Source organism: Somniosus microcephalus, chromosome 8 (assembly GCF_052327205.1).
Source record: "Somniosus microcephalus isolate GS21.2 chromosome 8, FLI_Smic_1.0, whole genome shotgun sequence".
In the NCBI taxonomy this organism is placed as follows: Eukaryota; Metazoa; Chordata; class Chondrichthyes; order Squaliformes; family Somniosidae; genus Somniosus; species Somniosus microcephalus.
In genome coordinates, this window is record NC_140994.1 from 102,018,083 (window position 1) to 102,045,606 (window position 27,524).

Consider the following 27,524-nt stretch of genomic DNA (forward strand, 5'->3'; position numbering starts at 1 on the left):
CAGGCACGAAGGGCCGAATGGCCTACTCCTGCTCCTATCTTCTATGTCCGGGGGCTCTTGATCAAAGCCCATCCAGTCCACGAGCTCTCGGTCAAAGCCCATCCTGTCCGGGGGCTCTCGGTCAAAGCCCATCCTGTCCACGAGCTCTCGGTCAAAGCCCATCCTGTCCACGAGCTCTCGGTCAAAGCCCATCCTGTCTGGGGGCTCTCAGTCAAAGCCCATCCTGTCCATGTGCTCTCGGTCAAAGCCATCCTGTCCACGAGCTCTCGAACAAAGCCCATCCTGTCCAGCGGCTCTCGGTCAAAGCCCATCCTGTCCAGGGGCTCTCGGTCAAAGCCCATCCTGTCCAGGAATTCTCGGTAAAAGCCCATCCTCTCCAGGGGCTCTCGGTCAAAGCCCATCCTGTCTGGGGGCTCTCAGTCAAAGCCCATCCTGTCCGGGGGCTCTCGGTCAAAGCCCATCCTGTCCAGGGGCTCTCGGTCAAAGCCCATCCTGTCCAGGGGCTCTCGTTCAAAGACCATCCTGTCCGGGGGCTCTCGGTCAAAGCCCATCCTGTCCAGGGGCTCTCGGTCAAAGCCATCCTGTCCAGGGGCTCTCGGTCAAAGCCCATCCTGCCCAGGGGCTCTCGGTCAAAGCCCATCCTGTCCACGAGCTCTCGGTCAAAGCCCATCCTGTCCACGAGCTCTCGGTCAAAGCCATCCTGTCCAGGGGCTCTCGGTCAAAGCCCATCCTGTCCGGGGGCTCTCGGTCAAAGCCCATCCTGTCCGGGGTCTCTCAGTCAAAGCCCATCCTGTCCAGGGGCTCTCGGTCAAAGCCCGCCCTGTCCGGGGGCTCTCGGTCAAAGCCATCCTATCCGGGGGCTCTCGGTCAAAGCCCATCCTGTCCGGGGTCTCTCAGTCAAAACCATCCTGTCCAGGGGCTCTCGGTCAAAACCGGCGCTGTCCGGGGGCTCGCGGTCAAAGCCCATCCTGTCCGGGGGCTCTCGGTCAAAGCCCATCCTGTCCACGAGCTCTCGGTCAAAGCCAATCCTGTCCGGGGGCTCTCAGTCAAAGCCCATCCTGTCCACGAGCTCTCGGTCAAAGCCCATCCTGTCCACGAGCTCTCGGTCAAAGCCCATCCTGTCCGGGGCTCTCGGTCAAAGCCCATCCAGTCCACGAGCTCTCGGTCAAAGCCCATCCTGTCCGGGGGCTCTCGGTCAAAGCCCATCCTGTCCAAGAGCTCTCGGTCAAAGCCCATCCTGTCCACGAGCTCTCGGTCAAAGCCCATCCTGTCTGGGGGCTCTCAGTCAAAGCCCATCCTGTCCATGTGCTCTCGGTCAAAGCCATCCTGTCCACGAGCTCTCGAACAAAGCCCATCCTGTCCAGCGGCTCTCGGTCAAAGCCCATCCTGTCCGGGGGCTCTCGGTCAAAGCCCATGCTGTCCAGGGGCTCTCGGTCAAAGCCTATCCTGTACAGGGGCTCTCGGTCAAAGCCCATCCTGTCCGGGGGCTCTCGGTCAAAGCCCATCCTGTCCAGGGGCTCTCGGTCAAAGCCCATCCTGTCCGGGGGCTCTCGGTCAAAGCCCATCCTGTCCGGTGGCTCTCTGTCAAAGCCATCGTGTCCAGGGGCTCTCGGTCAAAGCCCATCCTGTCCAGGGGCTCTCGGTCAAAGCCCATCCTGTCCACGAGCTCTCGGTCAAAGCCCATCCTGTCCACGAGCTCTCGGTCAAAGCCATCCTGTCCAGGGGCTCTCGGTCAAAGCCCATCCTGTCCGGGGGTTTTCGGTCAAAGCCCATCCTGTCCGGGGTCTCTCAGTCAAAGCCCATCCTGTCCAGGGGCTCTCGGTCAAAGCCCATCCTGTCCACGAGCTCTCGGTCAAAGCCAATCCTGTCCCGGGGCTCTCGGTCAAAGTCCATCCTGTCCACGAGCTCTCGGTCAAAGCCCATCCTGTCCACAAGCTCTCGGTCAACACCATCCTGTCAAGGGGCTCTCGGTTAAAGCCCATCCTGTCCGGGGGCTCTCGGTCAAAGCCCATCCTGTCCACGAGCTCTCGGTCAAAGCCCATCCTGTCCACGAGCTCTCGGTCAAAGCCCATCCTGTCTGGGGGCTCTCAGTCAAAGCCCATTCTGTCCATGTGCTCTCGGTCAAAGCCATCCTGTCCACGAGCTCTCGAACAAAGCCCATCCTGTCCAGCGGCTCTCGGTCAAAGCCCATCCTGTCCAGGGGCTCTCGTTCAAAGCCCATCCTGTCCAGGGATTCTCGGTAAAAGCCCATCCTCTCCAGGGGATCTCGGTCAAAGCCCATCCTGTCCGGGGACTCTCGGTCAAAGCCCATCCTGTCCAGGGGCTCTCGGTCAAAGCCCATCCTGTCCAAGAGCTCTCGGTCAAAGCCCATCCTGTCCGGGTGCTCTCGGTCAAAGCCCATCCTGTCCGGGGGCTCTCGTTCAAAGTCTATCCTGTCCACGAGCTCTCGGTCAAAGCACATCCTGTACAGGGACTCTCGGTCAAAGCCTATCCTGTCGAGGATCTCTCGGTCAAAGCCTAAACTGTCCGAGGGCTCCCGGTCGAACCCCATCCTTTCCAGGGGCTCTTGGTCAAAAGCCATCCTGTCCAAGGGCTCTCGGTCAAAGCCCATCCTGTCCGGGGGCTCTCGGTCAAAGCCCATCGTGTCCAGGGGCTCTCGGTCAAAGCCCATCCTGTCCACGAGCTCTCGGTCAAAGCCCATCCTGTCCACGAGCTCTCGGTCAAAGCCATCCTGTCCAGGGGCTCTCGGTCAAAGCCCATCCTGTCCGGGAGCTCTCGGTCAAAGCCCATCCTGTCCGGGGTCTCTCAGTCAAACCCATCCTGTCCAGGGGCTCTCGGTCAAAGCCCGCCCTGTCCGGGGGCTCTCGGTCAAAGCCCATCCTGTCCGGGGTCTCTCAGTCAAACCCATCCTGTCCAGGGGCTCTCGGTCAAAGCCCATCCTGTCCGGTGGCTCTCGGTCAAAGCCCATCCTGTCCACGAGCTCTCGGTCAAAGCCAATCCTGTCCAAGCCAAACCTGTCCGGGGGCTCTCAGTCAAAGCCCATCCTCTCCACGAACTCTCGGTCAAAGCCCATCCTGTCCACGAGCTGTCGGTCAAAGCCATCCTGTCCAGGGGCTCTCGGTCAAAGCCCATCCTGTCCGGGGGCTATCGGTCAAAGCCCATCCTGTCTGGGGGCTCTCAGTCAAAGCCCATCCTGTCCAGGGGCTCTCGTTCAAAGCCCGCCCTGTCCGGGGGCTCTCGGTCAAAGCCCATCCTGTACAGGGGCTCTCGGTCAAAGCCCATCCTGTACAGGGGCTCTCGGTCAAAGCCCATCCTGTCCACGAGCTCTCGGTCAAAGCCCATCCTGTCCGGGGGCTCTCGGTCAAAGCCCATCCTGTCCACGCGCTCTCGGTCAAAGCCCATCCTGTCCGGGGGCTCTCGGTCAAAGCCCATCCTGTCCACGAGCTCTCGGTCAAAGCCCATCCTGTCCGGGGGCTCTCGGTCAAAGCCCAGCCTGTCCGGGGGCTCTCGGTCAAAGCCCATCCTTTCCATGAGCTCTCGGTCAAAGCCCATCCTGTCCACGAGCTCTCGGTCAAAGCCCACCCTGTCCAGGGGCTCTCGTTCAAAGCCCAGCCTGTCCGGGGGCTCTCGGTCAAAGCCCATCCTGTCCGGGGGCTCTTGGTCAAAGCTCACCCTTTCCAGGGGCTCTCGGTCAAAGCTCATCCTGTCCAGGGGCTCTCGGTCAAAGCTCATCCTGTCCAGGGGCACTCGGTCAAAGCTCATCCTGTCCAGGGCCTCTCGGTCAAAGCTCATCCTGTCCAGGCGCTCTCGGTCAAAGCCCATTCTGTCCGGGGGCTCTTGGTTAAAGCTCATCCTGTCCAGGGGATCTCGGTCAAAGCCCATCCTGTCCGGGGGCTCTTGGTCAAAGCTCATCCTGTCCAGGGGCTCTCGGTCAAAGCCCATCCTGTCCAGGGGCTCTCGGTCAAAGCCCATCCTGTCCACGAGCTCTCGATCAAAGCCCATCCTCTCCAGGGGCTCTCGGTCAAAGCCCATCCTGTCCAGGGGCTCTTGGTCAAAGCCCATCCTTTCCACGAGCTCTCGGTCAAAGCCCATCCTGTCCACGATCTCTCGGTCAAAGCCCATCCTATCGACGAGCTTTCGGTCAAAGCCCATCCTGTCCAGGGGCTTTCGGTCAAAGCCAATCCTATCCACGAGCTCTCGGTCAAAGCCTAAACTGTCCGGGGGCACTCGGTCAAAGGTCATCCTTTCCAGGGGCTCTCGGTCAAAGCCCATCCTGTCCGAGGCTCTCGGTCAAAGCCCATCCTGTCCACGAGCTCTCGGTCAAAGCCCATCCTGTCCAAGAGCTCTCGGTCAAAACCTATCCTGTCCACGAGCTCTTGGTCAAAGCCTAAACTCTCCGGGGGCTCTCGGTCAAAGCCCATCCTTTCCAGGGGCTGTCGGTCGAAAGCCATCCTGTCCAGGGGCTCTCGGTCAAAGCCCATCCTGTCCACGAGCTCTCGGTCAAAGCCCATCCTGTCTGGGGACACTCAGTCAAAGCCATCATATCCGGGGGCTCTCAGTTTAAGCCCATCCTGTCCAGGGGCTCTCGGTCAAAGGCCACTCTGTCCGGGGGCTCTGGTTCAAAGCCCATCCTTTCCATGAGCTCTCGGTCAAAGCCCATCCTGTCCACGAGCTCTCGGTCAAAGCCCACCCTGTCCAGGGGCTCTCGTTCAAAGCCCAGCCTGTCCGGGGGCTCTCGGTCAAAGCCCATCCTGTCCGGGGGCTCTTGGTCAAAGCTCACCCTTTCCAGGGGCTCTCGGTCAAAGCTCATCCTGTCCAGGGGCTCTCGGTCAAAGCTCATCCTGTCCAGGGGCACTCGGTCAAAGCTCATCCTGTCCAGGGCCTCTCGGTCAAAGCTCATCCTGTCCAGGCGCTCTCGGTCAAAGCCCATTCTGTCCGGGGGCTCTTGGTTAAAGCTCATCCTGTCCAGGGGATCTCGGTCAAAGCCCATCCTGTCCGGGGGCTCTTGGTCAAAGCTCATCCTGTCCAGGGGCTCTCGGTCAAAGCCCATCCTGTCCAGGGGCTCTCGGTCAAAGCCCATCCTGTCCACGAGCTCTCGATCAAAGCCCATCCTCTCCAGGGGCTCTCGGTCAAAGCCCATCCTGTCCAGGGGCTCTTGGTCAAAGCCCATCCTTTCCACGAGCTCTCGGTCAAAGCCCATCCTGTCCACGATCTCTCGGTCAAAGCCCATCCTATCGACGAGCTTTCGGTCAAAGCCCATCCTGTCCAGGGGCTTTCGGTCAAAGCCAATCCTATCCACGAGCTCTCGGTCAAAGCCTAAACTGTCCGGGGGCACTCGGTCAAAGGTCATCCTTTCCAGGGGCTCTCGGTCAAAGCCCATCCTGTCCGAGGCTCTCGGTCAAAGCCCATCCTGTCCACGAGCTCTCGGTCAAAGCCCATCCTGTCCAAGAGCTCTCGGTCAAAACCTATCCTGTCCACGAGCTCTTGGTCAAAGCCTAAACTCTCCGGGGGCTCTCGGTCAAAGCCCATCCTTTCCAGGGGCTGTCGGTCGAAAGCCATCCTGTCCAGGGGCTCTCGGTCAAAGCCCATCCTGTCCACGAGCTCTCGGTCAAAGCCCATCCTGTCTGGGGACACTCAGTCAAAGCCATCATATCCGGGGGCTCTCAGTTTAAGCCCATCCTGTCCAGGGGCTCTCGGTCAAAGGCCACTCTGTCCGGGGGCTCTGGTTCAAAGCCCATCCTGTCCAGGAGCTCTTGGGCAAAGCCTAAACTGTCCGGGGACTCTCGGTCAAAGCCCATCCTTTCCAGGGGCTATCGGTCAAAGGCCATCCTGTCCAGGGGCTCTCGGTCAAAGCCCATCCTGTCGAGGGGCTCTCGGTCAAAGTTCACCCTGCCCGAGGTCTCTCGGTCAAAGCCCATCCTGTACAGGGGCTCTCGGTCAAAGGCCATCCTGTCCACGAGCTCTCGGTCAAAGCCCATCCTGTACAGGGGCTCTCGGTCAAAGGCCATCCTGTCCGGGGGCTCTCGGTCAAAGCCCATCCTGTCCGAGGGCTCTCGGTCAAAGCCCATCCTGTACAGGGGCTCTCGGTCAAAGGCCATCCTGTCCAGGGGCTCTCGGTCAAAGCACATCCTGTACAGGGGCTCTCGGTCAAAGGCCATTCTGTCTAGGTGCTCTCGGTCAAAGCCCATCCTGTCCAGGGGCTCTCGGTCAAAGCCCACCCTGTCCGAGGTCTCTCGGTCAAAGCCCATCCTGTCTGGGGGCTCTCGGTCAAAGCCCATCCTGTCCAGGGGCTCTCAGTCAAAGCCCATCCTATCTACGAGCTCTCGGTCAAAGCTCATCCTGTCCATGAGCTCTCGGTCAAAGCCATCCTGTCCACGAGCTCTCGGTCAAAGCACATCCAGTCCAGGGGCTCTCGGTTAAAGACCATCCTGTACAGGGGCTCTCGGTAAAAGTCAATCCTGTCCAGGGATTCTCGGTCAAAGCCCATCCTGTCCAAGAGCTCTCGGTCAAAGCCCATCGTGTCCGGGGGCTCTCGGTCAAAGCCCATCCTGTCCGGGGGCTCTGGGTCAAAGTCTATCCTGTCCACGAGCTCTCGGTCAAAGCACATCCTGTCCAGGGGCTCTCGGTCAAAGCCTATCCTGTCCACGACCTCTCGGTCAAAGCCTAAACTGTCCGAGGTCTCCCGGTCGAACCCCATCCTTTCCAGGGACTCTCGGTCAAAAGCCATCCTGTCCAGGGGCTCTCGGTCAAAGCCCACCCTGTCTGGGGACTCTCGGTCAAAGCCCATCCTGTCCAGGGGCTCTCGGTCAAAGCCCATTCTGTCCGGGGTCTCTCGGTCAAAGCCCATCCTGTCCAGGGGCTCTCGGTCAAAGCCCATCCTGTCCGGGGGCTCTCGGTCAAAGCCCATCCTGTCCAGGGGCTCTCGGTCAAAGCCCATCCTGTCCGGGGGCTCTCGGTCAAAGCCCATCCTGTCCGGGGGCTCTCTGTCAAAGCCATCCTGTCCAGGGGCTCTCGGTCAAAGCCCATCCTGTCCACGAGCTCTCGGTCAAAGCCCATCCTGTCCACGAGCTCTCGGTCAAAGCCATCCTGTCCAGGGGCTCTCGGTCAAAGCCCATTCTGTCCGGGGGCACTCGGTCAAAGCCCATCCTGTCCGGGGTCTCTCAGTCAAAACCATCCTGTCCAGGGGCTCTCGGTCAAAGCCCGCCCTGTCCGGGGGCTCGCGGTCAAAGCCCATCCTGTCCGGGGGCTCTCGGTCAAAGCCCATCCTGTCCATGAGCTCTCGGTCAAAGCCAATCCTGTCCGGGGGCTCTCAGTCAAAGCCCATCCTGTCCACGAGCTCTCGGTCAAAGCCCATCCTGTCCATGAGCTGTCGGTCAAAGCCATCCTGTCCAGGGGCTCTCGGTCAAAGCCCATCCTGTCCGAGGGCTCTCGGTCAAAGCCCATCCTGTCTGGGGGCTCTCAGTCAAAGCCCATCCTGTCCAGGGGCTCTCGTTCAAAGCCCGCCCTGTCCGGGGTCTCTCGGTCAAAGCCCATCCTGTACAGGGGCTCTCGGTCAAAGCCCATCCTGTCCACGAGCTCTCGGTCAAAGCCCATCCTGTCCGGGGGCTCTCGGTCAAAGCCCATCCTGTCCACGAGCTCTCGGTCAAAGCCCATCCTGTCCGGGGGCTCTCGGTCAAAGCCCATCCTGTCCACGAGCTCTCGGTCAAAGCCCATCCTGTCTGGGGGCTCTCAGTCAAAGCCCATCCTGTCCAGGGGCTCTCGTTCAAAGCCCGCCCTGTCCGGGGTCTCTCGGTCAAAGCCCATCCTGTACAGGGGCTCTCGGTCAAAGCCCATCCTGTCCACGAGCTCTCGGTCAAAGCCCATCCTGTCCGGGGGCTCTCGGTCAAAGCCCATCCTGTCCACGAGCTCTCGGTCAAAGCCCATCCTGTCCGGGGGCTCTCGGTCAAAGCCCATCCTGTCCATGAGCTCTCGGTCAAAGCCCATCCTGTCCATGAGCTGTCGGTCAAAGCCATCCTGTCCAGGGGCTCTCGGTCAAAGCCCATCCTGTCCGGGGGCTCTCGGTCAAAGCCCATCCTGTCTGGGGGCTCTCAGTCAAAGCCCATACTGTCCAGGGGCTCTCGTTCAAAGCCCATCCTGTCCACGAGCTCTCGGTCAAAGCCCATCCTCTCCGGGGGCTCTCGGTCAAAGCCCATCCTGTCCACGAGCTCTCGGTCAAAGCCCATTCTCTCCGGGGGCTCTCGGTCAAAGCCCATCCTGTCCAGGGGCTCTCGGTCAAAGCCCATCCTGTCCGGGGGCTCTCGGTCAAAGCCCATCCTGTCCACGAGCTCTCGGTCAAAGACCATCCTGTCTGGGGGCTCTCAGTCAAAGCCCATCCTGTCCAGGGGCTCTCGTTCAAAGCCCGCCCTGTCCGGGGTCTCTCGGTCAAAGCCCATCCTGTACAGGGGCTCTCGGTCAAAGCCCATCCTGTCCACGAGCTCTCGGTCAAAGCCCATCCTGTCCGGGGGCTCTCGGTCAAAGCCCATCCTGTCCACGAGCTCTCGGTCAAAGCCCATCCTGTCCGGGGGCTCTCGGTCAAAGCCCAGCCTGTCCGGGGGCTCTCGGTCAAAGCCCATCCTTTCCATGAGCTCTCGGTCAAAGCCCATCCTGTCCACGAGCTCTCGGTCAAAGCCCACCCTGTCCAGGGGCTCTCGATCAAAGCCCAGCCTGTCCGGGGGCTCTCGGTCAAAGCCCATCCTGTCCGGGGGCTCTTGGTCAAAGCTCACCCTGTCCAGGGGCTCTCGGTCAAAGCTCATCCTGTCCAGGGGCTCTCGGTCAAAGCTCATCCTGTCCAGGGGCACTCGGTCAAAGCTCATCCTGTCCAGGGTCTCTCGATCAAAGCCCATCCTGTCCACGAGCTCTCGGTCAAAGCCCATCCTGTCCGGGGGCTCTCGGTCAAAGCCCATCCAGTCCACGAGCTCTCGGTCAAAGCCCATCCTGTCCGGGGGCTCTCGGTCAAAGCCCATCCTGTCCACGAGCTCTCGTTCAAAGCCCATCCTGTCCACGAGCTCTCGGTCAAAGCCCATCCTGTCTGGGGGCTCTCAGTCAAAGCCCATCCTGTCCATGTGCTCTCGGTCAAAGCCATCCTGTCCACGAGCTCTCGAACAAAGCCCATCCTGTCCAGCGGCTCTCGGTCAAAGCCCATCCTGTCCAGGGGCTCTCGGTCAAAGCCCATCCTGTCCAGGAATTCTCGGTAAAAGCCCATCCTCTCCAGTTGCTCTCGGTCAAAGCCCATCCTGTCTGGGGGCTCTCAGTCAAAGCCCATCCTGTCCGGGGGCTCTCAGTCAAAGCCCATCCTGTCCAGGGTCTCTCGGTCAAAGCCCATCCTGTCTGGGGACTCTCGGTCAAAGCCCATCCTGTCCAGGGGCTCTCGGTCAAAGCCCATCCTGTCCAGGGGCTCTCGGTCAAAGCCCATCCTGTCCAGGGGCTCTCGGTCAAAGCCCATCCTGTCCACGAGCTCTCGGCCAAAGCCCATCCTGTCCACGAGCTCTCGGTCAAAGCCATCCTGTCCAGGGGCTCTCGTTCAAAGACCATCCTGTTCGGGGGCTCTCGGTCAAAGCCCATCCTGTCCAGGGGCTCTCGGTCAAAGCCATCCTGTCCAGGGGCTCTCGGTCAAAGCCCATCCTGCCCAGTGGCTCTCGGTCAAAGCCCATCCTGTCCACGAGCTCTCGGTCAAAGCCCATCCTGTCCACGAGCTCTCGGTCAAAGCCATCCTGTCCAGGGGCTCTCGGTCAAAGCCCATCCTGTCCGGGGGCTCTCGGTCAAAGCCCATCCTGTCCGGGGTCTCTCAGTCAAAGCCCATCCTGTCCGGGGGCTCTCGGTCAAAGCCCATCCTGTCCACGAGCTCTCGGTCAAAGCCCATCCTGTCCACGAGCTCTCGGTCAAAGCCATCCTGTCCAGGGGCTCTCGGTCAAAGCCCATCCTATCCGGGGGCTCTCGGTCAAAGCCCATCCTGTCCGGGGTCTCTCAGTCAAAACCATCCTGTCCAGGGGCTCTCGGTCAAAGCCCGCCCTGCCCGGGGGCTCGCGGTCAAAGCCCATCCTGTCCGGGGGCTCTCGGTCAAAGCCCATCCTGTCCACGAGCTCTCGGTCAAAGCCAATCCTGTCCGGGGGCTCTCAGTCAAAGCCCATCCTGTCCATGAGCTCTCGGTCAAAGCCCATCCTGTCCATGAGCTGTCGGTCAAAGCCATCCTGTCCAGGGGCTCTCGGTCAAAGCCCATCCTGTCCAGGGGCTCTCGTTCAAAGCCCGCCCTGTCCGGGGGCTCTCGGTCAAAGCCCATCCTGTCCACGACCTCTCGGTCAAAGCCCATCCTGTCCAGGGGCTCTCGGTCAAAGCCCATCCTGTCCACGAGCTCTCGGTCAAAGCCCATCCTGTCCGGGGGCTCTCGGTCAAAGCCCATCCTGTCCACGAGCTCTCGGTCAAAGCCCATCCTGTCCGGGGGCTCTCGGTCAAAGCCCAGCCTGTCCGGGGGCTCTCAGTCAAAACCATCCTGTCCAGGGGCTCTCGGTCAAAGCCCGCCCTGTCCGGGGGCTCGCGGTCAAAGCCCATCCTGTCCGGGGGCTCTCGGTCAAAGCCCATCCTGTCCATGAGCTCTCGGTCAAAGCCAATCCTGTCCGGGGGCTCTCAGTCAAAGCCCATCCTGTCCACGAGCTCTCGGTCAAAGCCCATCCTGTCCATGAGCTGTCGGTCAAAGCCATCCTGTCCAGGGGCTCTCGGTCAAAGCCCATCCTGTCCGAGGGCTCTCGGTCAAAGCCCATCCTGTCTGGGGGCTCTCAGTCAAAGCCCATCCTGTCCAGGGGCTCTCGTTCAAAGCCCGCCCTGTCCGGGGTCTCTCGGTCAAAGCCCATCCTGTACAGGGGCTCTCGGTCAAAGCCCATCCTGTCCACGAGCTCTCGGTCAAAGCCCATCCTGTCCGGGGGCTCTCGGTCAAAGCCCATCCTGTCCACGAGCTCTCGGTCAAAGCCCATCCTGTCCGGGGGCTCTCGGTCAAAGCCCATCCTGTCCACGAGCTCTCGGTCAAAGCCCATCCTGTCTGGGGGCTCTCAGTCAAAGCCCATCCTGTCCAGGGGCTCTCGTTCAAAGCCCGCCCTGTCCGGGGTCTCTCGGTCAAAGCCCATCCTGTACAGGGGCTCTCGGTCAAAGCCCATCCTGTCCACGAGCTCTCGGTCAAAGCCCATCCTGTCCGGGGGCTCTCGGTCAAAGCCCATCCTGTCCACGAGCTCTCGGTCAAAGCCCATCCTGTCCGGGGGCTCTCGGTCAAAGCCCATCCTGTCCATGAGCTCTCGGTCAAAGCCCATCCTGTCCATGAGCTGTCGGTCAAAGCCATCCTGTCCAGGGGCTCTCGGTCAAAGCCCATCCTGTCCGGGGGCTCTCGGTCAAAGCCCATCCTGTCTGGGGGCTCTCAGTCAAAGCCCATACTGTCCAGGGGCTCTCGTTCAAAGCCCATCCTGTCCACGAGCTCTCGGTCAAAGCCCATCCTGTCCGGGGGCTCTCGGTCAAAGCCCATCCTGTCCACGAGCTCTCGGTCAAAGCCCATTCTCTCCGGGGGCTCTCGGTCAAAGCCCATCCTGTCCAGGGGCTCTCGGTCAAAGCCCATCCTGTCCGGGGGCTCTCGGTCAAAGCCCATCCTGTCCACGAGCTCTCGGTCAAAGACCATCCTGTCTGGGGGCTCTCAGTCAAAGCCCATCCTGTCCAGGGGCTCTCGTTCAAAGCCCGCCCTGTCCGGGGTCTCTCGGTCAAAGCCCATCCTGTACAGGGGCTCTCGGTCAAAGCCCATCCTGTCCACGAGCTCTCGGTCAAAGCCCATCCTGTCCGGGGGCTCTCGGTCAAAGCCCATCCTGTCCACGAGCTCTCGGTCAAAGCCCATCCTGTCCGGGGGCTCTCGGTCAAAGCCCAGCCTGTCCGGGGGCTCTCGGTCAAAGCCCATCCTTTCCATGAGCTCTCGGTCAAAGCCCATCCTGTCCACGAGCTCTCGGTCAAAGCCCACCCTGTCCAGGGGCTCTCGATCAAAGCCCAGCCTGTCCGGGGGCTCTCGGTCAAAGCCCATCCTGTCCGGGGGCTCTTGGTCAAAGCTCACCCTGTCCAGGGGCTCTCGGTCAAAGCTCATCCTGTCCAGGGGCTCTCGGTCAAAGCTCATCCTGTCCAGGGGCACTCGGTCAAAGCTCATCCTGTCCAGGGTCTCTCGATCAAAGCCCATCCTGTCCACGAGCTCTCGGTCAAAGCCCATCCTGTCCGGGGGCTCTCGGTCAAAGCCCATCCAGTCCACGAGCTCTCGGTCAAAGCCCATCCTGTCCGGGGGCTCTCGGTCAAAGCCCATCCTGTCCACGAGCTCTCGTTCAAAGCCCATCCTGTCCACGAGCTCTCGGTCAAAGCCCATCCTGTCTGGGGGCTCTCAGTCAAAGCCCATCCTGTCCATGTGCTCTCGGTCAAAGCCATCCTGTCCACGAGCTCTCGAACAAAGCCCATCCTGTCCAGCGGCTCTCGGTCAAAGCCCATCCTGTCCAGGGGCTCTCGGTCAAAGCCCATCCTGTCCAGGAATTCTCGGTAAAAGCCCATCCTCTCCAGTTGCTCTCGGTCAAAGCCCATCCTGTCTGGGGGCTCTCAGTCAAAGCCCATCCTGTCCGGGGGCTCTCAGTCAAAGCCCATCCTGTCCAGGGTCTCTCGGTGAAAGCCCATCCTGTCCGGGGACTCTCGGTCAAAGCCCATCCTGTCCAGGGGCTCTCGGTCAAAGCCCATCCTGTCCAGGGGCTCTCGGTCAAAGCCCATCCTGTCCAGGGGCTCTCGGTCAAAGCCCATCCTGTCCACGAGCTCTCGGCCAAAGCCCATCCTGTCCGGGGGCTCTCGGTCAAAGCCCATCCTGTCCGGGGGCTCTGGGTCAAAGTCTATCCTGTCCACGAGCTCTCGGTCAAAGCACATCCTGTCCAGGGGCTCTCGGTCAAAGCCTATCCTGTCCACGACCTCTCGGTCAAAGCCTAAACTGTCCGAGGTCTCCCGGTCGAACCCCATCCTTTCCAGGGACTCTCGGTCAAAAGCCATCCTGTCCAGGGGCTCTCGGTCAAAGCCCACCCTGTCTGGGGACTCTCGGTCAAAGCCCATCCTGTCCAGGGGCTCTCGGTCAAAGCCCATTCTGTCCGGGGTCTCTCGGTCAAAGCCCATCCTGTCCAGGGGCTCTCGGTCAAAGCCCATCCTGTCCGGGGGCTCTCGGTCAAAGCCCATCCTGTCCAGGGGCTCTCGGTCAAAGCCCATCCTGTCCGGGGGCTCTCGGTCAAAGCCCATCCTGTCCGGGGGCTCTCTGTCAAAGCCATCCTGTCCAGGGGCTCTCGGTCAAAGCCCATCCTGTCCACGAGCTCTCGGTCAAAGCCCATCCTGTCCACGAGCTCTCGGTCAAAGCCATCCTGTCCAGGGGCTCTCGGTCAAAGCCCATTCTGTCCGGGGGCACTCGGTCAAAGCCCATCCTGTCCGGGGTCTCTCAGTCAAAACCATCCTGTCCAGGGGCTCTCGGTCAAAGCCCGCCCTGTCCGGGGGCTCGCGGTCAAAGCCCATCCTGTCCGGGGGCTCTCGGTCAAAGCCCATCCTGTCCATGAGCTCTCGGTCAAAGCCAATCCTGTCCGGGGGCTCTCAGTCAAAGCCCATCCTGTCCACGAGCTCTCGGTCAAAGCCCATCCTGTCCATGAGCTGTCGGTCAAAGCCATCCTGTCCAGGGGCTCTCGGTCAAAGCCCATCCTGTCCGAGGGCTCTCGGTCAAAGCCCATCCTGTCTGGGGGCTCTCAGTCAAAGCCCATCCTGTCCAGGGGCTCTCGTTCAAAGCCCGCCCTGTCCGGGGTCTCTCGGTCAAAGCCCATCCTGTACAGGGGCTCTCGGTCAAAGCCCATCCTGTCCACGAGCTCTCGGTCAAAGCCCATCCTGTCCGGGGGCTCTCGGTCAAAGCCCATCCTGTCCACGAGCTCTCGGTCAAAGCCCATCCTGTCCGGGGGCTCTCGGTCAAAGCCCATCCTGTCCACGAGCTCTCGGTCAAAGCCCATCCTGTCTGGGGGCTCTCAGTCAAAGCCCATCCTGTCCAGGGGCTCTCGTTCAAAGCCCGCCCTGTCCGGGGTCTCTCGGTCAAAGCCCATCCTGTACAGGGGCTCTCGGTCAAAGCCATCCTGTCCAGGGGCTCTCGTTCAAAGACCATCCTGTTCGGGGGCTCTCGGTCAAAGCCCATCCTGTCCAGGGGCTCTCGGTCAAAGCCATCCTGTCCAGGGGCTCTCGGTCAAAGCCCATCCTGCCCAGTGGCTCTCGGTCAAAGCCCATCCTGTCCACGAGCTCTCGGTCAAAGCCCATCCTGTCCACGAGCTCTCGGTCAAAGCCATCCTGTCCAGGGGCTCTCGGTCAAAGCCCATCCTGTCCGGGGGCTCTCGGTCAAAGCCCATCCTGTCCGGGGTCTCTCAGTCAAAGCCCATCCTGTCCGGGGGCTCTCGGTCAAAGCCCATCCTGTCCACGAGCTCTCGGTCAAAGCCCATCCTGTCCACGAGCTCTCGGTCAAAGCCATCCTGTCCAGGGGCTCTCGGTCAAAGCCCATCCTATCCGGGGGCTCTCGGTCAAAGCCCATCCTGTCCGGGGTCTCTCAGTCAAAACCATCCTGTCCAGGGGCTCTCGGTCAAAGCCCGCCCTGCCCGGGGGCTCGCGGTCAAAGCCCATCCTGTCCGGGGGCTCTCGGTCAAAGCCCATCCTGTCCACGAGCTCTCGGTCAAAGCCAATCCTGTCCGGGGGCTCTCAGTCAAAGCCCATCCTGTCCATGAGCTCTCGGTCAAAGCCCATCCTGTCCATGAGCTGTCGGTCAAAGCCATCCTGTCCAGGGGCTCTCGGTCAAAGCCCATCCTGTCCAGGGGCTCTCGTTCAAAGCCCGCCCTGTCCGGGGGCTCTCGGTCAAAGCCCATCCTGTCCACGACCTCTCGGTCAAAGCCCATCCTGTCCAGGGGCTCTCGGTCAAAGCCCATCCTGTCCACGAGCTCTCGGTCAAAGCCCATCCTGTCCGGGGGCTCTCGGTCAAAGCCCATCCTGTCCACGAGCTCTCGGTCAAAGCCCATCCTGTCCGGGGGCTCTCGGTCAAAGCCCAGCCTGTCCGGGGGCTCTCAGTCAAAACCATCCTGTCCAGGGGCTCTCGGTCAAAGCCCGCCCTGTCCGGGGGCTCGCGGTCAAAGCCCATCCTGTCCGGGGGCTCTCGGTCAAAGCCCATCCTGTCCATGAGCTCTCGGTCAAAGCCAATCCTGTCCGGGGGCTCTCAGTCAAAGCCCATCCTGTCCACGAGCTCTCGGTCAAAGCCCATCCTGTCCATGAGCTGTCGGTCAAAGCCATCCTGTCCAGGGGCTCTCGGTCAAAGCCCATCCTGTCCGAGGGCTCTCGGTCAAAGCCCATCCTGTCTGGGGGCTCTCAGTCAAAGCCCATCCTGTCCAGGGGCTCTCGTTCAAAGCCCGCCCTGTCCGGGGTCTCTCGGTCAAAGCCCATCCTGTACAGGGGCTCTCGGTCAAAGCCCATCCTGTCCACGAGCTCTCGGTCAAAGCCCATCCTGTCCGGGGGCTCTCGGTCAAAGCCCATCCTGTCCACGAGCTCTCGGTCAAAGCCCATCCTGTCCGGGGGCTCTCGGTCAAAGCCCATCCTGTCCACGAGCTCTCGGTCAAAGCCCATCCTGTCTGGGGGCTCTCAGTCAAAGCCCATCCTGTCCAGGGGCTCTCGTTCAAAGCCCGCCCTGTCCGGGGTCTCTCGGTCAAAGCCCATCCTGTACAGGGGCTCTCGGTCAAAGCCCATCCTGTCCACGAGCTCTCGGTCAAAGCCCATCCTGTCCGGGGGCTCTCGGTCAAAGCCCATCCTGTCCACGAGCTCTCGGTCAAAGCCCATCCTGTCCGGGGGCTCTCGGTCAAAGCCCATCCTGTCCATGAGCTCTCGGTCAAAGCCCATCCTGTCCATGAGCTGTCGGTCAAAGCCATCCTGTCCAGGGGCTCTCGGTCAAAGCCCATCCTGTCCGGGGGCTCTCGGTCAAAGCCCATCCTGTCTGGGGGCTCTCAGTCAAAGCCCATACTGTCCAGGGGCTCTCGTTCAAAGCCCATCCTGTCCACGAGCTCTCGGTCAAAGCCCATCCTGTCCGGGGGCTCTCGGTCAAAGCCCATCCTGTCCACGAGCTCTCGGTCAAAGCCCATTCTCTCCGGGGGCTCTCGGTCAAAGCCCATCCTGTCCAGGGGCTCTCGGTCAAAGCCCATCCTGTCCGGGGGCTCTCGGTCAAAGCCCATCCTGTCCACGAGCTCTCGGTCAAAGACCATCCTGTCTGGGGGCTCTCAGTCAAAGCCCATCCTGTCCAGGGGCTCTCGTTCAAAGCCCGCCCTGTCCGGGGTCTCTCGGTCAAAGCCCATCCTGTACAGGGGCTCTCGGTCAAAGCCCATCCTGTCCACGAGCTCTCGGTCAAAGCCCATCCTGTCCGGGGGCTCTCGGTCAAAGCCCATCCTGTCCACGAGCTCTCGGTCAAAGCCCATCCTGTCCGGGGGCTCTCGGTCAAAGCCCAGCCTGTCCGGGGGCTCTCGGTCAAAGCCCATCCTTTCCATGAGCTCTCGGTCAAAGCCCATCCTGTCCACGAGCTCTCGGTCAAAGCCCACCCTGTCCAGGGGCTCTCGATCAAAGCCCAGCCTGTCCGGGGGCTCTCGGTCAAAGCCCATCCTGTCCGGGGGCTCTTGGTCAAAGCTCACCCTGTCCAGGGGCTCTCGGTCAAAGCTCATCCTGTCCAGGGGCTCTCGGTCAAAGCTCATCCTGTCCAGGGGCACTCGGTCAAAGCTCATCCTGTCCAGGGTCTCTCGATCAAAGCCCATCCTGTCCACGAGCTCTCGGTCAAAGCCCATCCTGTCCGGGGGCTCTCGGTCAAAGCCCATCCAGTCCACGAGCTCTCGGTCAAAGCCCATCCTGTCCGGGGGCTCTCGGTCAAAGCCCATCCTGTCCACGAGCTCTCGTTCAAAGCCCATCCTGTCCACGAGCTCTCGGTCAAAGCCCATCCTGTCTGGGGGCTCTCAGTCAAAGCCCATCCTGTCCATGTGCTCTCGGTCAAAGCCATCCTGTCCACGAGCTCTCGAACAAAGCCCATCCTGTCCAGCGGCTCTCGGTCAAAGCCCATCCTGTCCAGGGGCTCTCGGTCAAAGCCCATCCTGTCCAGGAATTCTCGGTAAAAGCCCATCCTCTCCAGTTGCTCTCGGTCAAAGCCCATCCTGTCTGGGGGCTCTCAGTCAAAGCCCATCCTGTCCGGGGGCTCTCAGTCAAAGCCCATCCTGTCCAGGGTCTCTCGGTGAAAGCCCATCCTGTCCGGGGACTCTCGGTCAAAGCCCATCCTGTCCAGGGGCTCTCGGTCAAAGCCCATCCTGTCCAGGGGCTCTCGGTCAAAGCCCATCCTGTCCAGGGGCTCTCGGTCAAAGCCCATCCTGTCCACGAGCTCTCGGCCAAAGCCCATCCTGTCCACGAGCTCTCGGTCAAAGCCATCCTGTCCAGGGGCTCTCGTTCAAAGACCATCCTGTCTGGGGGCTCTCGGTCAAAGCCCATCCTGTCCAGGGGCTCTCGGTCAAAGCCATCCTGTCCAGGGGCTCTCGGTCAAAGCCCATCCTGCCCAGTGGCTCTCGGTCAAAGCCCATCCTGTCCACGAGCTCTCGGTCAAAGCCCATCCTGTCCACGAGCTCTCGGTCAAAGCCATCCTGTCCAGGGGCTCTCGGTCAAAGCCCATCCTGTCCGGGGGCTCTCGGTCAAAGCCCATCCTGTCCGGGGTCTCTCAGTCAAAGCCCATCCTGTCCGGGGGCTCTCGGTCAAAGCCCATCCTGTCCACGAGCTCTCGGTCAAAGCCCATCCTGTCCACGAGCTCTCGGTCAAAGCCATCCTGTCCAGGGGCTCTCGGTCAAAGCCCATCCTATCCGGGGGCTCTCGGTCAAAGCCCATCCTGTCCGGGGTCTCTCAGTCAAAACCATCCTGTCCAGGGGCTCTCGGTCAAAGCCCGCCCTGCCCGGGGGCTCACGGTCAAAGCCCATCCTGTCCGGGGGCTCTCGGTCAAAGCCCATCCTGTCCACGAGCTCTCGGTCAAAGCCAATCCTGTCCGGGGGCTCTCAGTCAAAGCCCATCCTGTCCACGAGCTCTCGGTCAAAGCCCATCCTGTCCATGAGCTGTCGGTCAAAGCCATCCTGTCCAGGGGCTCTCGGTCAAAGCCCATCCTGTCCAGGGGCTCTCGTTCAAAGCCCGCCCTGTCCGGGGGCTCTCGGTCAAAGCCCATCCTGTCCACGAGCTCTCGGTCAAAGCCCATCCTGTCCAGGGGCTCTCGGTCAAAGCCCATCCTGTCCACGAGCTCTCGGTCAAAGCCCATCCTGTCCGGGGGCTCTCGGTCAAAGCCCATCCTGTCCACGAGCTCTCGGTCAAAGCCCATCCTGTCCGGGGGCTCTCGGTCAAAGCCCAGCCTGTCCGGGGGCTCTCGGTCAAAGCTCATCCTTTCCATGAGCTCTCGGTCAAAGCCCATCCTGTCCACGAGCTCTCGGTCAAAGCCCACCCTGTCCAGGTGCTCTCGGTCAAAGCCCAGCCTGTCCGGGGGCTCTCGGTCAAAGCCCATCTTGTCCGGGGGCTCTTGGTCAAAGCTCACCCTGTCCAGGGGCTCTCGGTCAAAGCTCATCCTGTCCAGGGGCTCTCGGTCAAAGCTCATCCTGTCCAGGGGCTCTCGGTCAAAGCCCATTCTGTCCGGGGGCTCTCGGTCAAAGCTCATCCTGTCCAGGGGCACACGGTCAAAGCTCATCCTGACCAGGGTCTCTCGGTCAAAGCTCATCCTGTCCAGGGGCTCTCGGTCAAAGCCCATTCTGTCCGGGGGCTCTCGGTCAAAGCTCATCCTGTCCAGGGGCACTCGGTCAAAGCTCATCCTGTCCAGGGGATCTCGGTCAAAGCCCATCCTGTCCGGGGGCTCTCGATCAAAGCTCATCCTGTCCAGGGGCTCTCGGTCAAAGCCCATCCTGTCCAGGTGCTCTCGGTCAAAGCCCATCCTGTCCACGAGCTCTCAGTCAAAGCCCATCCTCTCCAGGGGCTCTCGGTCAAAGCCCATCCTGTCCAGGGGCTCTTGGTCAAAGCCCATCCTTTCCACGATCTCTCGGTCAAAGCCCATCCTATCGACGAGCTCTCGGTCAAAGCCCATCCTGTCCACGAGCTCTCGGTCAAAGCCTAAACTGTCCGGGGGTTCTAGGTCAAAGCTCATCCTTTCCAGGGGCTCTCGGTAAAAGGCCATCCTGTCCAGTGGCTCTCGGTCAAAAGCCATCCTGTCCACGAGCTCTCGGTCAAAGCCCACCCTGTCTGGGGACTCTCGGTCAAAGCCCATCCTGTACAGGGGCTCTCGGTCAAAGCCCATCCTGTCCAGGGGCTCTCGGTCAAAGCCCATCCTGTACAGGGGCTCTCGGTCAAAGCCCATCCTGTCCGGGGGCTCTCGGTCAAAGCCCATCCTGTCCAGGGGCTCTCGGTCAAAGCCCATCCTGTCCGGTGGCTCTCTGTCAAAGCCATCGTGTCCAGGGGCTCTCGGTCAAAGCCCATCCTGTCCAGGGGCTCTCGGTCAAAGCCCATCCTGTCCACGAGCTCTCGGTCAAAGCCCATCCTGTCCACGAGCTCTCGGTCAAAGCCATCCTGTCCAGGGGCTCTCGGTCAAAGCCCATCCTGTCCGGGGGTTTTCGGTCAAAGCCCATCCTGTCCACGAGCTCTCGATCAAAGCCATCCTGTCCAGGGGCTCTCGGTCAAAGCCCATTCTGTGCGGGGGCTCTCGGTCAAAGCCCATCCTGTCCGGGGTCTCTCAGTCAAAACCATCCTGTCCAGGGGCTCTCGGTCAAAGCCCGCCCTGTCCGGGGGCTCGCGGTCAAAGCCCATCCTGTCCGGGGGCTCTCGGTCAAAGCCCATCCTGTCCACGAGCTCTCGGTCAAAGCCAATCCTGTCCGGGGGCTCTCAGTCAAAGCCCATCCTGTCCACGAGCTCTCGGTCAAAGCCCATCCTGTCCATGAGCTGTCGGTCAAAGCCATCCTGTCCAGGGGCTCTCGGTCAAAGCCCATCCTGTCCGAGGGCTCTCGGTCAAAGCCCATCCTGTCTGGGGGCTCTCAGTCAAAGCCCATCCTGTCCAGGGGCTCTCGTTCAAAGCCCGCCCTGTCCGGGGTCTCTCGGTCAAAGCCCATCCTGTACAGGGGCTCTCGGTCAAAGCCCATCCTGTCCACGAGCTCTCGGTCAAAGCCCATCCTGTCCGGGGGCTCTCGGTCAAAGCCCATCCTGTCCACGAGCTCTCGGTCAAAGCCCATCCTGTCTGGGGGCTCTCGGTCAAAGCCCATCCTGTCCACGAGCTCTCGGTCAAAGCCCATCCTGTCTGGGGGCTCTCAGTCAAAGCCCATCCTGTCCAGGGGCTCTCGTTCAAAGCCCGCCCTGTCCGGGGTCTCTCGGTCAAAGCCCATCCTGTACAGGGGCTCTCGGTCAAAGCCCATCCTGTCGACGAGCTCTCGGTCAAAGCCCATCCTGTCCGGGGGCTCTCGGTCAAAGCCCATCCTGTCCACGAGCTCTCGGTCAAAGCCCATCCTGTCCGGGGGCTCTCGGTCAAAGCCCATCCTGTCCACGAGCTTTCGGTCAAAGCCCATCCTGTCCATGAGCTGTCGGTCAAAGCCATCCTGTCCAGGGGCTCTCGGTCAAAGCCCATCCTGTACAGGGGCTCTCGGTCAAAGCCCATCCTGTCCGGGGTCTCTCAGTCAAAACCATCCTGTCCAGGGGCTCTCGGTCAAAGCCCGCCCTGCCCGGGGGCTCACGGTCAAAGCCCATCCTGTCCGGGGGCTCTCGGTCAAAGCCCATCCTGTCCACGAGCTCTCGGTCAAAGCCAATCCTGTCCGGGGGCTCTCAGTCAAAGCCCATCCTGTCCACGAGCTCTCGGTCAAAGCCCATCCTGTCCATGAGCTGTCGGTCAAAGCCATCCTGTCCAGGGGCTCTCGGTCAAAGCCCATCCTGTCCAGGGGCTCTCGTTCAAAGCCCGCCCTGTCCGGGGGCTCTCGGTCAAAGCCCATCCTGTCCACGAGCTCTCGGTCAAAGCCCATCCTGTCCAGGGGCTCTCGGTCAAAGCCCATCCTGTCCACGAGCTCTCGGTCAAAGCCCATCCTGTCCGGGGGCTCTCGGTCAAAGCCCATCCTGTCCACGAGCTCTCGGTCAAAGCCCATCCTGTCCGGGGGCTCTCGGTCAAAGCCCAGCCTGTCCGGGGGCTCTCGGTCAAAGCTCATCCTTTCCATGAGCTCTCGGTCAAAGCCCATCCTGTCCACGAGCTCTCGGTCAAAGCCCACCCTGTCCAGGTGCTCTCGGTCAAAGCCCAGCCTGTCCGGGGGCTCTCGGTCAAAGCCCATCTTGTCCGGGGGCTCTTGGTCAAAGCTCACCCTGTCCAGGGGCTCTCGGTCAAAGCTCATCCTGTCCAGGGGCTCTCGGTCAAAGCTCATCCTGTCCAGGGGCTCTCGGTCAAAGCCCATTCTGTCCGGGGGCTCTCGGTCAAAGCTCATCCTGTCCAGGGGCACACGGTCAAAGCTCATCCTGACCAGGGTCTCTCGGTCAAAGCTCATCCTGTCCAGGGGCTCTCGGTCAAAGCCCATTCTGTCCGGGGGCTCTCGGTCAAAGCTCATCCTGTCCAGGGGCACTCGGTCAAAGCTCATCCTGTCCAGGGGATCTCGGTCAAAGCCCATCCTGTCCGGGGGCTCTCGATCAAAGCTCATCCTGTCCAGGGGCTCTCGGTCAAAGCCCATCCTGTCCAGGTGCTCTCGGTCAAAGCCCATCCTGTCCACGAGCTCTCAGTCAAAGCCCATCCTCTCCAGGGGCTCTCGGTCAAAGCCCATCCTGTCCAGGGGCTCTTGGTCAAAGCCCATCCTTTCCACGATCTCTCGGTCAAAGCCCATCCTATCGACGAGCTCTCGGTCAAAGCCCATCCTGTCCACGAGCTCTCGGTCAAAGCCTAAACTGTCCGGGGGTTCTAGGTCAAAGCTCATCCTTTCCAGGGGCTCTCGGTAAAAGGCCATCCTGTCCAGTGGCTCTCGGTCAAAAGCCATCCTGTCCACGAGCTCTCGGTCAAAGCCCACCCTGTCTGGGGACTCTCGGTCAAAGCCCATCCTGTACAGGGGCTCTCGGTCAAAGCCCATCCTGTCCAGGGGCTCTCGGTCAAAGCCCATCCTGTACAGGGGCTCTCGGTCAAAGCCCATCCTGTCCGGGGGCTCTCGGTCAAAGCCCATCCTGTCCAGGGGCTCTCGGTCAAAGCCCATCCTGTCCGGTGGCTCTCTGTCAAAGCCATCGTGTCCAGGGGCTCTCGGTCAAAGCCCATCCTGTCCAGGGGCTCTCGGTCAAAGCCCATCCTGTCCACGAGCTCTCGGTCAAAGCCCATCCTGTCCACGAGCTCTCGGTCAAAGCCATCCTGTCCAGGGGCTCTCGGTCAAAGCCCATCCTGTCCGGGGGTTTTCGGTCAAAGCCCATCCTGTCCACGAGCTCTCGATCAAAGCCATCCTGTCCAGGGGCTCTCGGTCAAAGCCCATTCTGTGCGGGGGCTCTCGGTCAAAGCCCATCCTGTCCGGGGTCTCTCAGTCAAAACCATCCTGTCCAGGGGCTCTCGGTCAAAGCCCGCCCTGTCCGGGGGCTCGCGGTCAAAGCCCATCCTGTCCGGGGGCTCTCGGTCAAAGCCCATCCTGTCCACGAGCTCTCGGTCAAAGCCAATCCTGTCCGGGGGCTCTCAGTCAAAGCCCATCCTGTCCACGAGCTCTCGGTCAAAGCCCATCCTGTCCATGAGCTGTCGGTCAAAGCCATCCTGTCCAGGGGCTCTCGGTCAAAGCCCATCCTGTCCGAGGGCTCTCGGTCAAAGCCCATCCTGTCTGGGGGCTCTCAGTCAAAGCCCATCCTGTCCAGGGGCTCTCGTTCAAAGCCCGCCCTGTCCGGGGTCTCTCGGTCAAAGCCCATCCTGTACAGGGGCTCTCGGTCAAAGCCCATCCTGTCCACGAGCTCTCGGTCAAAGCCCATCCTGTCCGGGGGCTCTCGGTCAAAGCCCATCCTGTCCACGAGCTCTCGGTCAAAGCCCATCCTGTCTGGGGGCTCTCGGTCAAAGCCCATCCTGTCCACGAGCTCTCGGTCAAAGCCCATCCTGTCTGGGGGCTCTCAGTCAAAGCCCATCCTGTCCAGGGGCTCTCGTTCAAAGCCCGCCCTGTCCGGGGTCTCTCGGTCAAAGCCCATCCTGTACAGGGGCTCTCGGTCAAAGCCCATCCTGTCGACGAGCTCTCGGTCAAAGCCCATCCTGTCCGGGGGCTCTCGGTCAAAGCCCATCCTGTCCACGAGCTCTCGGTCAAAGCCCATCCTGTCCGGGGGCTCTCGGTCAAAGCCCATCCTGTCCACGAGCTTTCGGTCAAAGCCCATCCTGTCCATGAGCTGTCGGTCAAAGCCATCCTGTCCAGGGGCTCTCGGTCAAAGCCCATCCTGTCCGGGGGCTCTCGGTCAAAGCCCATCCTGTCTGGGGGCTCTCAGTCAAAGCCCATACTGTCCAGGGGCTCTCGTTCAAAGCCCATCCTGTCCACGAGCTCTCGGTCAAAGCCCATCCTGTCCGGGGGCTCTCGGTCAAAGCCCATCCTGTCCACGAGCTCTCGGTCAAAGCCCATTCTCTCCGGGGGCTCTCGGTCAAAGCCCATCCTGTCCAGGGGCTCTCGGTCAAAGCCCATCCTGTCCGGGGGCTCTCGGTCAAAGACCATCCTGTCCACGAGCTCTCGGTCAAAGACCATCCTGTCTGGGGGCTCTCAGTCAAAGCCCATCCTGTCCAGGGGCTCTCGTTCAAAGCCCGCCCTGTCCGGGGTCTCTCGGTCAAAGCCCATCCTGTACAGGGGCTCTCGGTCAAAGCCCATCCTTTCCACGAGCTCTCGGTCAAAGCCCATCCTGTCCGGGGGCTCTCGGTCAAAGCCCATCCTGTCCACGAGCTCTCGGTCAAAGCCCATCCTGTCCGGGGGCTCTCGGTCAAAGCCCATCCTGTCCACGAGCTTTCGGTTAAAGCCCATCCTGTCCATGAGCTGTCGGTCAAAGCCATCCTGTCCAGGGGCTCTCGGTCAAAGCCCATCCTGTCCGGGGGCTCTCGGTCAAAGCCCATCCTGTCTGGGGGCTCTCAGTCAAAGCCCATACTGTCCAGGGGCTCTCGTTCAAAGCCCATCCTGTCCACGAGCTCTCGGTCAAAGCCCATCCTGTCCGGGGGCTCTCGGTCAAAGACCATCCTGTCCACGAGCTCTCGGTCAAAGCCCATTCTCTCCGGGGGCTCTCGGTCAAAGCCCATCCTGTCCAGGGGCTCTCGGTCAAAGCCCATCCTGTCCGGGGGCTCTCGGTCAAAGACCATCCTGTCCACGAGCTCTCGGTCAAAGACCATCCTGTCTGGGGGCTCTCAGTCAAAGCCCATCCTGTCCAGGGGCTCTCGTTCAAAGCCCGCCCTGTCCGGGGTCTCTCGGTCAAAGCCCATCCTGTACAGGGGCTCTCGGTCAAAGCCCATCCTTTCCACGAGCTCTTGGTCAAAGCCCATCCTGTCCGGGGGCTCTCGGTCAAAGCCCATCCTGTCCACGAGCTCTCGGTCAAAGCCCATCCTGTCCGGGGGCTCTCGGTCAAAGCCCAGCCTGTCCGGGGGCTCTCGGTCAAAGCCCATCCTTTCCATGAGCTCTCGGTCAAAGCCCATCCTGTCCACGAGCTCTCGGTCAAAGCCCACCCTGTCCAGGGGCTCTCGATCAAAGCCCAGCCTGTCCGGGGGCTCTCGGTCAAAGCCCATCCTGTCCGGGGGCTCTTGGTCAAAGCTCACCCTGTCCAGGGGCTCTCGGTCAAAGCTCATCCTGTCCAGGGGCTCTCGGTCAAAGCTCATCCTGTCCAGGGGCACTCGGTCAAAGCTCATCCTGTCAAGGGTCTCTCGGTCAAAGCCCATCCTGTCCACGAGCTCTCGGTCAAAGCCCATCCTGTCCGGGGGCTCTCGGTCAAAGCCCATCCAGTCCACGAGCTCTCGGTCAAAGCCCATTCTGTCCGGGGGCTCTCGGTCAAAGCCCATCCTGTCCACGAGCTCTCGTTCAAAGCCCATCCTGTCCACGAGCTCTCGGTCAAAGCCCATCCTGTCTGGGGGCTCTCAGTCAAAGCCCATCCTGTCCATGTGCTCTCGGTCAAAGCCATCCTGTCCACGAGCTCTCGAACAAAGCCCATCCTGTCCAGCGGCTCTCGGTCAAAGCCCATCCTGTCCAGGGGCTCTCGGTCAAAGCCCATCCTGTCCAGGAATTCTCGGTAAAAGCCCATCCTCTCCAGTTGCTCTCGGTCAAAGCCCATCCTGTCTGGGGGCTCTCAGTCAAAGCCCATCCTGTCCGGGGGCTCTCAGTCAAAGCCCATCCTGTCCAGGGGCTCTCGGTCAAAGCCCATCCTGTCTGGGGACTCTCGGTCAAAGCCCATCCTGTCCAGGGGCTCTCGGTCAAAGCCCATCCTGTCCAGGGGCTCTCGGTCAAAGCCCATCCTGTCCAGGGGCTCTCGGTCAAAGCCCATCCTGTCCACGAGCTCTCGGCCAAAGCCCATCCTGTCCACGATCTCTCGGTCAAAGCCATCCTGTCCAGGGGCTCTCGGTCAAAGACCATCCTGTCCGGGGGCTCTCGGTCAAAGTCCATCCTGTCCAGGGGCTCTCGGTCAAAGCCATCCTGTCCAGGGGCTCTCGGTCAAAGCCCATCCTGCCCAGTGGCTCTCGGTCAAAGCCCATCCTGTCCACGAGCTCTCGGTCAAAGCCCATCCTGTCCACGAGCTCTCGGTCAAAGCCATCCTGTCCAGGGGCTCTCGGTCAAAGCCCATCCTGTCCGGGGGCTCTCGGTCAAAGCCCATCCTGTCCGGGGTCTCTCAGTCAAAGCCCATCCTGTCCAGGGGCTCTCGGTCAAAGCCCGCCCTGTCCGGGGGCTCTCGGTCAAAGCCCATCCTGTCCACGAGCTCTCGGTCAAAGCCCATCCTGTCCACGAGCTCTCGGTCAAAGCCATCCTGTCCAGGGGCTCTCGGTCAAAGCCCATCCTATCCGGGGGCTCTCGGTCAAAGCCCATCCTGTCCGGGGTCTCTCAGTCAAAACCATCCTGTCCAGGGGCTCTCGGTCAAAGCCCGCCCTGCCCGGGGGCTCGCGGTCAAAGCCCATCCTGTCCGGGGGCTCTCGGTCAAAGCCCATCCTGTCCACGAGCTCTCGGTCAAAGCCAATCCTGTCCGGGGGCTCTCAGTCAAAGCCCATCCTGTCCACGAGCTCTCGGTCAAAGCCCATCCTGTCCATGAGCTGTCGGTCAAAGCCATCCTGTCCAGGGGCTCTCGGTCAAAGCCCATCCTGTCCAGGGGCTCTCGTTCAAAGCCCGCCCTGTCCGGGGGCTCTCGGTCAAAGCCCATCCTGTCCACGAGCTCTCGGTCAAAGCCCATCCTGTCCAGGGGCTCTCGGTCAAAGCCCATCCTGTCCACGAGCTCTCGGTCAAAGCCCATCCTGTCCGGGGGCTCTCGGTCAAAGCCCATCCTGTCCACGAGCTCTCGGTCAAAGCCCATCCTGTCCGGGGGCTCTCGGTCAAAGCCCAGCCTCTCCGGGGGCTCTCGGTCAAAGCTCATCCTTTCCATGAGCTCTCGGTCAAAGCCCATCCTGTCCACGAGCTCTCGGTCAAAGCCCACCCTGTCCAGGGGCTCTCGGTCAAAGCCCAGCCTGTCCGGGGGCTCTCGGTCAAAGCCCATCCTGTCCGGGGGCTCTTGGTCAAAGCTCACCCTGTCCAGGGGCTCTCGGTCAAAGCTCATCCTGTCCAGGGGCTCTCGGTCAAAGCTCATCCTGTCCAGGGGCTCTCGGTCAAAGCCCATTCTGTCCGGGGGCTCTCGGTCAAAGCTCATCCTGTCCAGGGGCACTCGGTCAAAGCTCATCCTGACCAGGGTCTCTCGGTCAAAGCTCATCCTGTCCAGGGGCTCTCGGTCAAAGCCCATTCTGTCCGGGGGCTCTCGGTCAAAGCTCATCCTGTCCAGGGGCACTCGGTCAAAGCTCATCCTGTCCAGGGGATCTCGGTCAAAGCCCATCCTGTCCGGGGGCTCTCGGTCAAAGCTCATCCTGTCCAGGGGCTCTCGGTCAAAGCCCATCCTGTCCACGAGCTCTCAGTCAAAGCCCATCCTCTCCAGGGGCTCTCGGTCAAAGCCCATCCTGTCCAGGGGCTCTTGGTCAAAGCCCATCCTTTCCACGATCTCTCGGTCAAAGCCCATCCTATCGACGAGCTCTCGGTCAAAGCCCATCCTGTCCACGAGCTCTCGGTCAAAGCCTAAACTGTCCGGGGGTTCTAGGTCAAAGCTCATCCTTTCCAGGGGCTCTCGGTAAAAGGCCATCCTGTCCAGTGGCTCTCGGTCAAAAGCCATCCTGTCCACGAGCTCTCGGTCAAAGCCCACCCTGTCTGGGGACTCTCGGTCAAAGCCCATCCTGTACAGGGGCTCTCGGTCAAAGCCCATCCTGT